The sequence below is a fragment of the Mycteria americana genome, chromosome 7 (assembly GCF_035582795.1).
Source record: "Mycteria americana isolate JAX WOST 10 ecotype Jacksonville Zoo and Gardens chromosome 7, USCA_MyAme_1.0, whole genome shotgun sequence".
In the NCBI taxonomy this organism is placed as follows: Eukaryota; Metazoa; Chordata; class Aves; order Ciconiiformes; family Ciconiidae; genus Mycteria; species Mycteria americana.
In genome coordinates, this window is record NC_134371.1 from 51,988,788 (window position 1) to 52,001,948 (window position 13,161).

The window sequence follows — 13,161 nt, forward strand, 5'->3', positions numbered from 1 at the left end:
AGGCAAGCACTGAAGCAAAGGGGTGAATCAAAATCAAAGGGTTACCATACCCTGATGGGAATCTCTGATTATAGTGACACTGCACAGGCACAGTATGTATACTGCAAGCTCTTATCTGTGCTCTGGTGCTACTGCAGTGTCTTGGGCAAATCTTGTTGTGCAGTGCCATTCTAAGTTATTTTATATTGCTACTATTATTGCTACTCATGTCAGTCTGTCTCTGATCAGTCCATCCTCCCTTTTCCACTTGGTCTCGCTTTAAGACTTGGGGACTTTATTAGTATTCACTGATCCTCCGGGCTCTGTATTAATTTGCTCTTAAACATTTGTACCACTTCCACCAGAAATTAGGACCTATACAAACTAAATTTATTGATTAGAAAAGAAGCACGTTTTGCAGACAGAAGTATGATCTTTCATTAGACTAGCTAAGTGGGGAAAATGGACAAGCTCTCCAGCCATCGTATCCTTAAGCTAGCTGTGATACCCTGAGACACCACAGCTACTCTTACTGCAATATGCCTGTTAAAAAAAGAACATTGTAAATGAACTTGAGGAATTCAGTTTGAAATTTTCAAGACTAAGAGGTTGAAAATAATTCATTTGGTCTGGATAAATTATTCAGTGCTATTGCACCACTAATACTTGTTTGTTTATACTTATTTATACCCACACATACACAAACACACCCACCCCAACACACTGTTACTTAGCTAAATATTTTAATTGTATAAAATATTAAGTGATGAATACAGTATTATCTTGCATATAATATCACCTTATTTTCAATCAAAGGTGACAGGGTATTGAAGCATCAGTCTGTGTGTGAATCTCTGTAATGGCACGCCACACCACGAGAAGTACTTGCCTCACGATATTGAAACAGCCTTTGCTCACACAAGCCTGTCAAAACTAGGATGTGACTGATGCCTATACCCGTAACTATTTTCCTCTCAATATTGCATCTCATTTTGCAGCACATTTCATACTTGCACCTAGAGGGTCCTCGCTTGCAGGTTTAGCTAGGATTTAGAAGACAGGCTGAAGGACTCCTGCCCTTTTGGAAGGCCAGTGCCAAAAGCATTAAAAGCACAATATCTGCAAAATGGAAGAGACACTGTCCATCCCTTTGGCCACAGGACTGAAGCAGGGGTACGGGAGAAAATGAAGGAACCAGGGTTTTGCCACAGCTGTTCACCCAGACTCTTCCCACGTTTCCCTTCAGCCATCAGACCTGAGTAAAGATAGAAGGGACATTCATGGAGCAACTAACTTCCTCAGAAGACAGACATCTCCTAGACCTGGCACCAGCTGTCAGGATGCCCAAACAACAAGATTTCTTCTCTTTCATTTTCTTGCAAATAGTGTTTTAAAGAAAACCACACTCAAAGAGGGAAACATTTCCACAATAAGGAGCAACCAAGGAGAGGGCTCAGAAGAGACCTGCGGCAAATTAAAGCCCAATTTAACTTTTGCTCAATAACTTCACTTTATTTGGATGAATCATTTATGTGGTGAAAAACTTCAGCTTACTACACTAGAAAACTCAATTAATAGCCAAAGTGCTTAGAGAATAGGGAAGGGGAAGCATGGAGGTAAAACTCCAGTTACCGAGTTAAGAAGCAGAAGTAAAAGCCTTTTGACACAGAGCATTAGAAATATTGACGAGGAAATGGGAAGAGTTCCCCCCAGTCCACAGCAGGAAGAATGCTTGCACAGGGGGGTCGGTGAACAATAAGGGATAATAAATCCAGGTGCAGGACTCGGGAATGACTTGTACCACACTGTGCCATTGCAGGTGGGCCCTAAACGACCAGCCAAAGGCCACGCGGGAAGCCTGTGGTGGAGCAGGGAAAGACTCTCCGTGCCCCAGCTGCCCCACTGGCACAGTCATCACCCTCACTGCCTCCCTGGATAGACCAGAAAAAGGGTTTGCCTGCCTGCCCCTTGGATTATGGAACGGATGTTTTATCTTGGCTTGCAGACACGCTTTCCCGATTGCTCAGTGCCATTAGCATAAGGACCTTTCATGACTGGGTGTGCTTCTTAGGGGTTGCTCTGTCTGCTCTCCAGGCAGAAGGTACCAACAGTATTCAGAACAGCAGTGTAAAAGGGAAATCACAGCCTTGCCTTTACCACCAAGAGATGAGAAGATAGAAAAAACCTCCAGCCTTTTTCACATCACCCATTGCTTTTCTTTTGGATCTGTGTGTAACTACACAAATACAGCTTAAATACACAGGAAAATAAGTCACATTTATCACAGTATCAGACATCACTTTTCCTCAGACGTGAAGAATCCAATCCACCAAAGTGTGAGAAGCAAGTTGTGAGGCAGGAGCAGTTTGTGAATTACAGGCTTTTCAAAAGGGAACGGAGAGAGTGAGCACTTTTGTTCTCCAGCAAACTTAAACTTAGCAGCAGAAACCAAGTCCCTAACTAAATTTTTCTGCTGGCTCCCTTGTTTGCTTCTTAAATGTAGAGGAAGGAATATTAGGTTCAAGTAGCAGCCACAGGAAAGGGGAAGTGAGTAGCTGAGACTGAATGATAGCTTGATTGCTGTAGTCTCACAGGTTTTATCACATTAGAATAGGTTTAACCCTTCAAAATCTGGCCACTTCTCATCTGTGGTAGGAAAACTGCTTTGTTAGAAAGAGAAAAATGCACTGGTGCATATGGTATGCCATTAATAAGTCTCACACCCCATAATAGGAACATTTGTACACAAATGTGGTTTTTGGGATCTAGCCAAGAGCAGAGCACCCTAGTGAATCATAATGCACAGCTAATGAGTTATTTTTGGTAAATTTGGCACTCGGAGTTAATAGAGCCAATTTGTCCCCCAAAAGCTAAATCACTTATCGCTTCTTTGGAGGTGCTAAGTGGATCTAGAACTTCAGGATGCTGTCAACAAAAATGAAAGAAACTCATCAAAGCTGCCTATTAATTTGTGCTCCTCTCTACTTCTGTTTAGAACAAAGGTAAGATGTACGAGATGCTAGGACAGGCAGGCAAGAGTTTGGTACAGGAAGCAACAGCGCAATTTAACTGTGCTCCAGGGCTGATGCTTGTTGTCTGAGGTGGGTGACCACGAAAAAAATAGACTATTATTTTTGTGAAACATCCAATTAAGACGGCTAGACCCAAAGTGCAAAGCTCTGAAAAGATGTTGAATTGCCCATGTCCTAAGCATTTGGAGATGTGGAGTTTTGGTTCAGCCTGCTACAGACTGCTTACAAATTCAGCTCTGGAATTATATTTCACATCCTTCTGAAACAGAAAGGTATTCAATTCAAATTGAAATTGAAGGGGAGGCTGGGAGGTTAAAATGAGGTTTGGGTTTGGGAACGTCTCTGGTGGCAGAAAAAAGTCAAATTATTTTCCATTTAGAGAGTATTTCTCCAACTCAGAAAGTCATTGCCACAGACACCAGCTGTATTTCCTATGGGAAATTCCCCTTAACTCCTCCCTTTCAGGTGTAAGTTGCCATTAATGCCCTTCCTATGTTGAGCAAAGGAGCTGCATATGGATGTGCAAAAGATACCCACTGAAGTTTCCACTTTAATATCCAATGAAAAATGTATTTGGGTAGGGAACTCTAGTTTTGAGTGTATAGCAATTGTCTGCATTAACCAACCGGTCTAAGTGGAGTGCACTGAATAGGAAATGAGAGTAAAGCAAAAGTTAGAGCTATGCCAAACTACCTGAGTGTAATGTGGATAGCAGTGAACTGTGACTCATGTCATGTTGTGTTATGTGGCATCAAATCACTGTACAGTGTGACACAACGTAAGCAACATGAGTGGCGTGAATGTGACACAGCACAGCCTTTTTTCCTCTCTCTCTCTTTTTTTTTTTTTTTTTAAGAGCATTTTACTTTTAATCAGATAGCTGCTGTCAATTCAGATAACAGCTGCCTGACCCAAATTTTCAGCTGACTGAAGTGGACGAATACTGAAGTGTGGACTTTCTATTACGAAAAGTTAACATTCCAGACTAGCATCTTTGTGCTAAAAATACTCCTGTCTCGTTCTCTTCCCCCCACCCGCTTCTTCCTCCCCTAACACTAGTTATGTTTTCTTACTGATACTGAATCAATAATTTCATTTCTATATTACAAATCTTAAAACAATACTGGCAAAAAAGTATACTGGAATTTTACTTACTGATGTTTAATTATTGATGTAGGCTTCTTTAAACATATTTGGCTCTCTGAAACAGCTCTTTAGAACTGTGTTCCATTTCTTATTGCTTACCTATTCTGTTTGTTCTCTGCCTCCCTGATCCTTTTCGATTTTCTGCAGGTTAGCAAGTGCTGCATTGTCTGCTTTTGAAATGTGTCTTTAGGCATGCTTTTGTTTGACAAGGAATGCCAAGGCTGAGCTGACAAAGTCTGTTTGAAAATCTTTTTCCAGGTATACAAGATCAGTAAGTCTGTTCAATGTATTCTGTGATTAGTATTTTTCTTCAGATATTTATATCAACATTTCAGGTTTAGTGAAAGATGTTTTCTGAGCATACCTGTCAGTGGGAAACCTACTAAAGGTAAGTAACAGTATCATTTATATATTCAAATGTATAAATATATTTATGGTAAATAGTTGACATCTCTCTCCATATAACTTAAAAGAAAATATACCTTTAACAAGCACTCAGCCACTGTTCTTTTCACAGGTTGAAACAAATATCAACTTACGAAAGCTGTCTTTTAGGTATTTTGGCTCTAGCTCTTTACAACCAGGATCATTTTAAACATAATATTTAGATTTCTGCACCCTTTCCCCTGCAGGGGTGGGGGCACTGGGGATAATGTTTGTCCTATAAGGCAAACTCTCAGGTGAAGAAAGCCTTTATATATTCAGACATGGCACACTCATGAATTCCAAATAGGATTTTTTTTTAAATTGAAGACACATCTTTTGCCTTTTACTTCCCCAGATGCAACACAGAGATCATGTCCTTGACAAAACAATTTGGTGAAAGCTGTACCCAAAGCCTGCCTAAAAGGTAGACCTAAACACTGCACAAAGGTGGCACAATTAAAGCATGTAGATCCCTCTTTTACCAACACATCTCCTATTTGCCGTGGGATACAACGGCCTCAAGAGGCACCCTTCCACGCTAGTGACCACAGAGAATTTTCTGAATCCTTGGAAAAAAAGTACAACAGCCCTAAAACCTTCACCTTTTATTCCTACCCTCCACAGAGCTGCCATCATGTAATTCTGTTGTCACTGACTGTCTCCTGATGAGGGCTGGAGCCTGATACACTCTTTGTCTTTGCATGGGGACACCTGAGCAAATGACTCCCACATAGCAGGTGGTGCTGGGATTTACCAGGTGGTGCTAGGATCCCAGGCAGTTCCCTCTGATCTGGAAATGAAAGTCTCTACAGAAGATTCGACACTAAATGTTGATGAGTTAGCAAGGGTATGAACTGAAGGCAGAACATGGACCTAGCTGAGGGACAGAAATTTTAATGTAGAACAGAATTTTCCTTCTGATGATCACAACAAATAATTGTTAGAAAGCAGAAGGCAAATAAGGGATTTGTGAATCTCTCCTATGGTGAGATTAAGTCTGCTCTCCTACAGTGAGATTAGGTCCGCTCTCATCTAAAAGGCTGAAGAAATTCTTCAACAGGAAAGAATTCTCATTTTCTTGTGAATGAAACTCTAGGTAATAGAAGTGTAAAACTCTTAATTCTAAAATAAGCTACACTTTTTTGTTTTTTTTTAGTTTTTGTTTTGTATCTTTGTTTTGTATCTTTGTTTTTCATAGAGGACTAAGCCAAACACCTAAATTTGAACATGACAAAATCGAAATCTACACTCCAATTTTGTCACCTTAACCTAAAACTGCTTTACTGTAATTACATTTTAAGATTCTCTTCTCCATTAATAAAGTTCACACTTAAATGTCCTGTATCTCCATTAGACATTGTCCTTTATTAAGCAACACGGAGTCACCTCCAGTCTGCAATAAGCAAAGAGATTCCTACATCTATTGGGTGTATTAAAATTCCACTGTCCCCTCTCTTTTCTTCCATATACCACTAGATTATAAAGCACCATCAAGATAATAATAGGCAGCCCAATCCTACCAAGGCATGACCTTGTCAAATCATGATCAGAAGAGATAAGCATGCACACTCCATGATGTTTCCCAAAGGGCAAGGTACGGAGCTGAGAAAGACCATTGGAGCCAAGATTGGAAACTTTTAAAATATGTGTCACTTCAAAAATATATTTTACTTTGACTTAATTTCAATTATATTAATGCTAATAGCATAAAATATCCATGGATGTAAGAATCCATTGCACATTCCTTGCCCACAGAAAGAAATAATAGGAAATGTCTGGTTTTATGTAAAAATAAAAACCATAAATATTCTAACAGTTTTCTGCTACAGCAAAAGTACTAATCTAGTGCATTTGAAACTGGAAAAGGATAACAATTGATCTTAACTTTGAAACATGCAAAAGTATTTTCCTTATGATCTTTTGCCATAGAAAATGAAACCAGTCAATTCAAACGTACAGAAGTTGATCTTGTTTAAAAGGTTCTTGGCTCTCTAATTACATGAGAAGTACCTTTCTTTAATAATTTATTAGAAATACGGGAAAGATAAAGACAAAGCCTAAACATACCCACCATGTAAACTAGTGTTGAACTGCTCTCTTAAAATTAAAAGCTGAAATTCTTTGACTGTCTCATTTTCTAGCAGAACACAAGAAAGGAATAATTTAGTTGGTTCTCACCCTCCAGGCAAAGTAGTATAAAACCTCTGGCCTGATTCCAACCCCATTATCAAAGGACCACTCACCTAATCTAAAAAAGCAGCTCTTCATCAATTTATCATTAACAAGAGCATTACAATATAATGTAGGGAAACGGCTTTCCACCAGGGATTCAGTTAATGGGAGTCTAGAGCCACATAACAAGCATGGCAGAAGATATGCCACAGTAGGTGAAGATAATATACATATATTCTACGCAAAGAATACTGCAAATAACTTCTCTGCTGTCGATGAGCTCTCTGCAATAGTTATTTTTTTAATATTTAATTGTAAAAGTTGAGGTCTCGTATTCTACAGCAACATACATGAATGCAAAATAATTAGTTGCTGACTCCCTATGAAAATATTCTATACAATTTATTTGGCATCAGTGAAGGTGTGACTCTGGTAGGTTTTTATGGGATTTCACAAGTTAGTGTTGATTCCTGGTCACTGTCTGTCCCACTACCTCTAACCTCAGGAGTTCAAAAATCACAAGCCAGGCATCCAAAATTCAGGAGGTGGTTAGTTAAGATATCAGAAGATACTATGCGAGTGATCTTTGGCTTTTTATCCTCCTTCTGAGGATTAGGAATATTTCTTCTCAATCTAAGACCATGGGGTAAACACACTATTTACCTCCATGGGGTAAACACACTATTTTATAATTTTTAAGCACAAGCTGAATTTGGACATAACCCTATGAATGCTGCAGCTGAAGCTTTAAGGAAAATGCTGATATTGTAAGGCAAGCCACAAAATCACAACTGGTGAGTCTCTTACGAGTACCTAGGCCGTGGTTCCATCCATGGTCATTAATGTCTTGTCATTGCTCTACTACAGCCCCCAGCAGAGAAAATTCAAGCCAGACCAGGGCAGGTAAATTACTTTTTGTGCAGCTCACCAAAGCCTGCAATACAGAATTGGTGACACATTTTTGAGCTGACATCAGCTGCAAGAGAAAAGATTATATCTGTTCTAGCCTAAAACTTGCCAATGTCAAGTTAACCCACCATTGATGCTTGAACAAAGTGGAATCAGCAGAATGAGCTTGTATCAGATCAACACTTTGCATCATGAGGCTGCAGGTTTTTGGGGACCTTTGGCAGGAGCCACGGAGCTAACTATATCACCGAAGCACGGCATCAGTTGAAGACAAAACAGTAAAGAATATTTTATGGATAGAGCGAGCGAACTGGAGCTTCACAAGAAAACCAGAAAAAAAGTCTCACACCATTCCTTTTGCTCAAATAATTTCATCTTATTTTGTCATTGGTATACTCCTAATATTATGTTTCCCTAGCATATAGGTTTACTGTACTATATTACTCTAAGACAATTAAAAAGAGTATTTTGGACTTATCCTGTATAAAGGAACCAGCTGTAAGAAATTAATCCATTACAGGTCACACAAAAATTGCTTGTACTTAAGTGAAGGTAAAAGAAATTAGGAAAAAAAGCAAGCCACAAAATACCCTCGGTAAATGAACAGGTCTGATGAAATGGTGAACCGTGTGGCGTTTACGTCACTTCAACTCAGATCTAGGAGTGAAGTTATAGATTCTGAAAAAACCACCAAGTCTTGCTATACATAACAGTTCATCTGATCAGCAAGGCAGGTCACAGCAAACAGTTCACCCCAGTGCTCTGGCTTACCGTGCAGGCTCCCCACAGAGCAGAGACGAGTTCAGGGTCGCTACCCTGAAATTCGAAGTGCGCTGCAGGACTGGCCCCACCTACCTGTGAGACCTCCTTCCCCTTCTCTGACCACGACCTCCCGTGAAAGCTGTGTTCCTCCAAACAGCGAATCTGCCAGCAAATAGGCAAGATGCTCCTGAGAGGAGGAGACAACTTTTTTTGGAGGAGCTGGATGTGGACCTTTTTCCCTGAAGAGAGAAGAATAAACTCACTTGCAAACTTCAGTGCAAACCTCATCTTCCCAGCTGAACATGCCTCAATAATTTCTTCAAACAAAGCAAGAATTCTATAAAATAATCAAACTCTTCTCCCGACAGGCTGAGAAGAGACAGAGGGGAGTGCTTCATACACAAAGATGCATTTACACACACACACTGCTCTTAGTAACAGAAAGCGTTTTGATATTACACTGCATGAGGGTACACAAGAGCATACTGAGACCAAACACCACAGTTACGGTGATATTTCAGGAACAGGATTAGAAGATGTACTATACTGAATCAAATATGTAATGAAGTACTCACACAGATATTGGATGCTATTGCCGGTGGCCTCTATGCATTGCCAAAAGGAACTGATATCCTGATACACAGCTTAAACACAAAAGCAACCTTCTTAAAATATTTTGAGCATCATTGGACCGGCGATAGTCGCTTCCTTCCAAAGCTGCTGGTGGTCTCTGCTAACAAGTTTTGTTTGACAATAGCTTCATATAACATGGCAAATTCTTCGCTTTTGACTATTTCCCTTCAAATGAGGAAGAACAAGACCAGGGTGGGGGTGATTACCCAAAGCCATGTCCTGTCAATATTTCCCAGATTCCACCTCCTCCCCGCCCCGACCTCAGACAAAGAGGCAAAGTTGAAAGAAAAGGGCACAAGAGCCATGCACACCAAAACAAATCATGTCAGTAGAAACTCTCGACTTTGATAATTTTGAAATATTTCATTTTTATTTCCATTTTTAAAAGACATGTTTTGTAATTCTATTCACCAGATATTTCAAACTAGACAAGTGATTTCTGTCTCACTTCAGACCTGTCAAATCAGAACGCTTAAACCCCAGGAAGTATCTTCCAAGAAGTTATTGGCATTTATTAATTCCTATTAACTGCTTCAATTTCGAGGAACTGACACCTTCCAGGGAAAAACCCATTTTGCCGGAAAATTCCCAGCCAAACCCAACAAAAAGCACCCCTCTGGAAGGTCTCAAGAAAAAGTTCTGAGTGGTTTTCCCCGAGGGATCATTCTGTTAATGCTGGCCATTAATTTCCACGTGTGACAATGTCAGGTCAAAGCGGTCAAGAAGACGCACAGAGGACTTCCCTCCACATGCCACTGCAGAGCCCCCAGACTGTATCCCACTCCAGGAAGGTGTGGGGAAACGCACAGATTGCAGCACCTTCATGGGAAGCGCCCGACTTCAGAAAACGCAGCGTCTGCACCAGTTAGATAAGGTATCTGACCAGGGAAACCGCGAGAACGGCAGTGAAGGAGGAGAACCGGGCTGAGAAACCGCAGGAGCAGCAGGAGGAGACGGGGATAAAGGTTCCTGAAGGTCAAGTACAGCCGGCGCATCGCTGCTGGCACGAAATTGCTGCTGCATTCCAGGAAATCATTCCCTCTCATCTTCCTGAGCCTGTCACATTCTATTTCGCTTACTGGTTCCTCTTCAAGGTGTTCGTCTTATTTGTCTCCTTGGGTTTGCTGTTTATCTCCATTTATTCTCAGCATAATTTGAAGCTCATTGTTTGAATCCTGTGACTGGTGGGCAGATGGGGGAGAGCTAACCTGTGTAATGATCTGGAGAATCTACGTGGGAAGGAGAGAGCAAGATTAGTAGAAGTGATTACAGCGGGAGTTGTGATGGGAATATCATTTCACCAGAGTGAGCAGTGGGGGACCAGCTGGCCTGTGTCTCGTCATTTTTGCAGAGAAAACTGGAGGAGCTGCGTTACTCTGAGAGCTGTGTCCGGGAGCTATAAAATTACCTACTGATGAATAAGATGGAAAGTTGTCTGAAATAAAGTTTAGGAAGCACTAACATACCTCACGCAATTCCAGCTTTATGGTAATGTACGTTGGATAATTAGCACCAATGGGTAAGAAGCATGAATGCTCATACATCGAAAGTAAAGCATTAGCATATATTTAGCAGATTACAGTTAAATTTATCATGAGCTACCTGTCTCTGCTGAAACAGTTCTTACAGCAGGAAACTCGGTCCTCCTTTGGAAAAGAAAAAGGTATCAGGACTTTACATTTGGCTTGCTGGGGGCTCTTTCGAAGAAACCGAAGCTCGCTATTCACAAATGAACTGTGAAAAAAACCCCTGTCACCAGCCTAGGCCTACATATTGGTGGCACTGAGCTGGCGGGGGCTGCGGCGACAGCCTCTGTGAGGAGAAGCCAGGGCTGCCCTGTGCCGGACACAGCCGGTTCCAACCGACCCACCGCAGCCACAGCTGAGCCCCACAGCCACGCGTGGGGCACCTCTGGGAAAACGTATTTAAAGAAAGGGCAGAAAATGCCAGGTGGAGAGAAGAGGAGGGAACGGAAAGAGAAATAACAGAGGGAACACCAAGGTCAGAGGAGGAGGTGCTCGATGGCAGAGCAAATACCCACACTGCAGCCCACGGAGGACACCACGCTGGGGCAGACGGACACTCCTGACAGGACTGCAGCCCCTACAGCGTCCACTCCGGAGCAGGTTCTCCTGACAGGACTGCAGCCCCTAGAGAGCCCACTCTGGAGCAGAGGAAAGGTGTGAGGAGGAAGGAGAAGCAGAGGAGAACTGTGATGGACTGATCGCAACCCCCATCCCGCTGCACTGTTCAGGGTGCGTGTGGAGGAATCTGGAGTGAAGTTAGGCCTGGGAAAGGGGGGAGGGAAGGTGGTGTTTTGTCTTTCTGTTTCCCACTACCCAAGTTAGTAATTAAATATTTATTTTAACTGGCAATAAATTAAGTTAATTTTTCCCCAAGTCGAGTCAAATATTTGAGGGAGATTGGCTCCTAGCTCCTGCTGAGCTTAGGACTCAATGTCTACATCTTCACTGTAGGACAAGTGTAGATGGATCTGGGACAACCTGCCTTCTCCAGAGGCAAGACACGAAGTCAGCTCATCAGCTGTGCCTTGCACCTGCAACAGGAGCTAAACTTCCTTTGAATTACACCCAGCTACATCTTGCATTCATGAGACAGCTCCTGCCTCCTCTTGACATCCTGCCCTGGATGAAGAAGTATCTTCTCTGGCCCTAGTCATGATTATAGTATCTTTTTATTTTAGCACTGTAATATGCCAATATTTGCACTGTGCAGGTTTTTAATCCTGATGCTAACAATTTACCAGTTAACTGAGTCAAAGATATTCTGTGCCAGGAATCTCCTGGGTAAATGACTTAATTATATTCAACTTGTTTCCTGGACGTCTCAGCCATTGTTATGTTTGTAAAACAATTCATATTAAGAGTGCCCTGTTTTTACATCCTTGCCCAAGCATGATTTTTTTAATTTCTTCATCTGCTTCTTTTGGGAAGTTTAAGAAAATACCTTTAAGTTACTGTTGAATTAAGGAGAAAATAATCCCTCTACTTGTTCAAACGAGAAAAACCCAGAACATCAAACCACACTTTTTCATCTACACAGTCCTAGAAATAATGCTGAGTGTTTATCATTTCATGTATATTGCAAAGCCTAAGTAAAAACCACTTGCATCTTCTGAGAACAGAAATGAGAAGGAATAAGATGAATAAGAAACGCTACCAGGAAAAGACAGAAAAATAAGTGTAAATGGAGGCAACCTACAGCTAAAGTGGCTGTAACATTACTCATGGATGGAATACTTGCACATACTATGATGTATAAAATCTGCAATCAAATTTTAAAAGAAATTCTTAAAATAAGGAAATTTGTCATTAAAGGAGGACAAAGGTGTTGAGGTTTGAGAATATAACAACTCTACTGTTATCTTGGAATTCTTTTTTTCTTCAGGAGTCATTGCAATTTCTGTCTTTGATAAAGGCAGAGCTGCTTCATATACTGACTAATGCTGCTCATGTTGTTACAAGAGTATTTGCAGATGATATTTTAAAAAGGGATATAAAGAAAAGCATTTTTGAGGAACAAATCTTGTTTCTCTTCACATACCCAGCAGTTCTCTTACTCAGAGTGCAGAAGTGGAAACCTAAATTTAAAGCAAGAAGTCAATGTTTCTTTGTGATATGGTTAGGATACACCACCAGGAGTTAGGAAATTGAAGAGGTCATGTATCTGAGAAGCACACTGAGAAGCACATCTGCACCTGCTTAAAACTTAGATACTGGTCACAGGGGGATCTTGCAGGGGAAAAAAAAAAAAAAATCAGGATCAGAGGCAACAAGGGAGTTTCTGCATAAATCCAGACAGAAAGGCCATCCAAGAATACCCTCTTACCAAGTTGCTCGGGAAGCACAAGAATAAATTTGAGGCTTCTGTTTTCATACAGAATTAACTATATAACGCCAAGTGATCCAGTGAGAAAGACTGGCAGAGAGATCTACTCCAGAGTAACCAATAGACTGGAGACTAAAAAATCTAACATGAGACATGGAAGAGGCCCTGGTCTTGATGTGGCAAACTAGCTTCTTTCCTCCTCTTCATCTTTTAAGGTTTTGGGACATCCAAAGGCAGAACAGGAAATGCATTT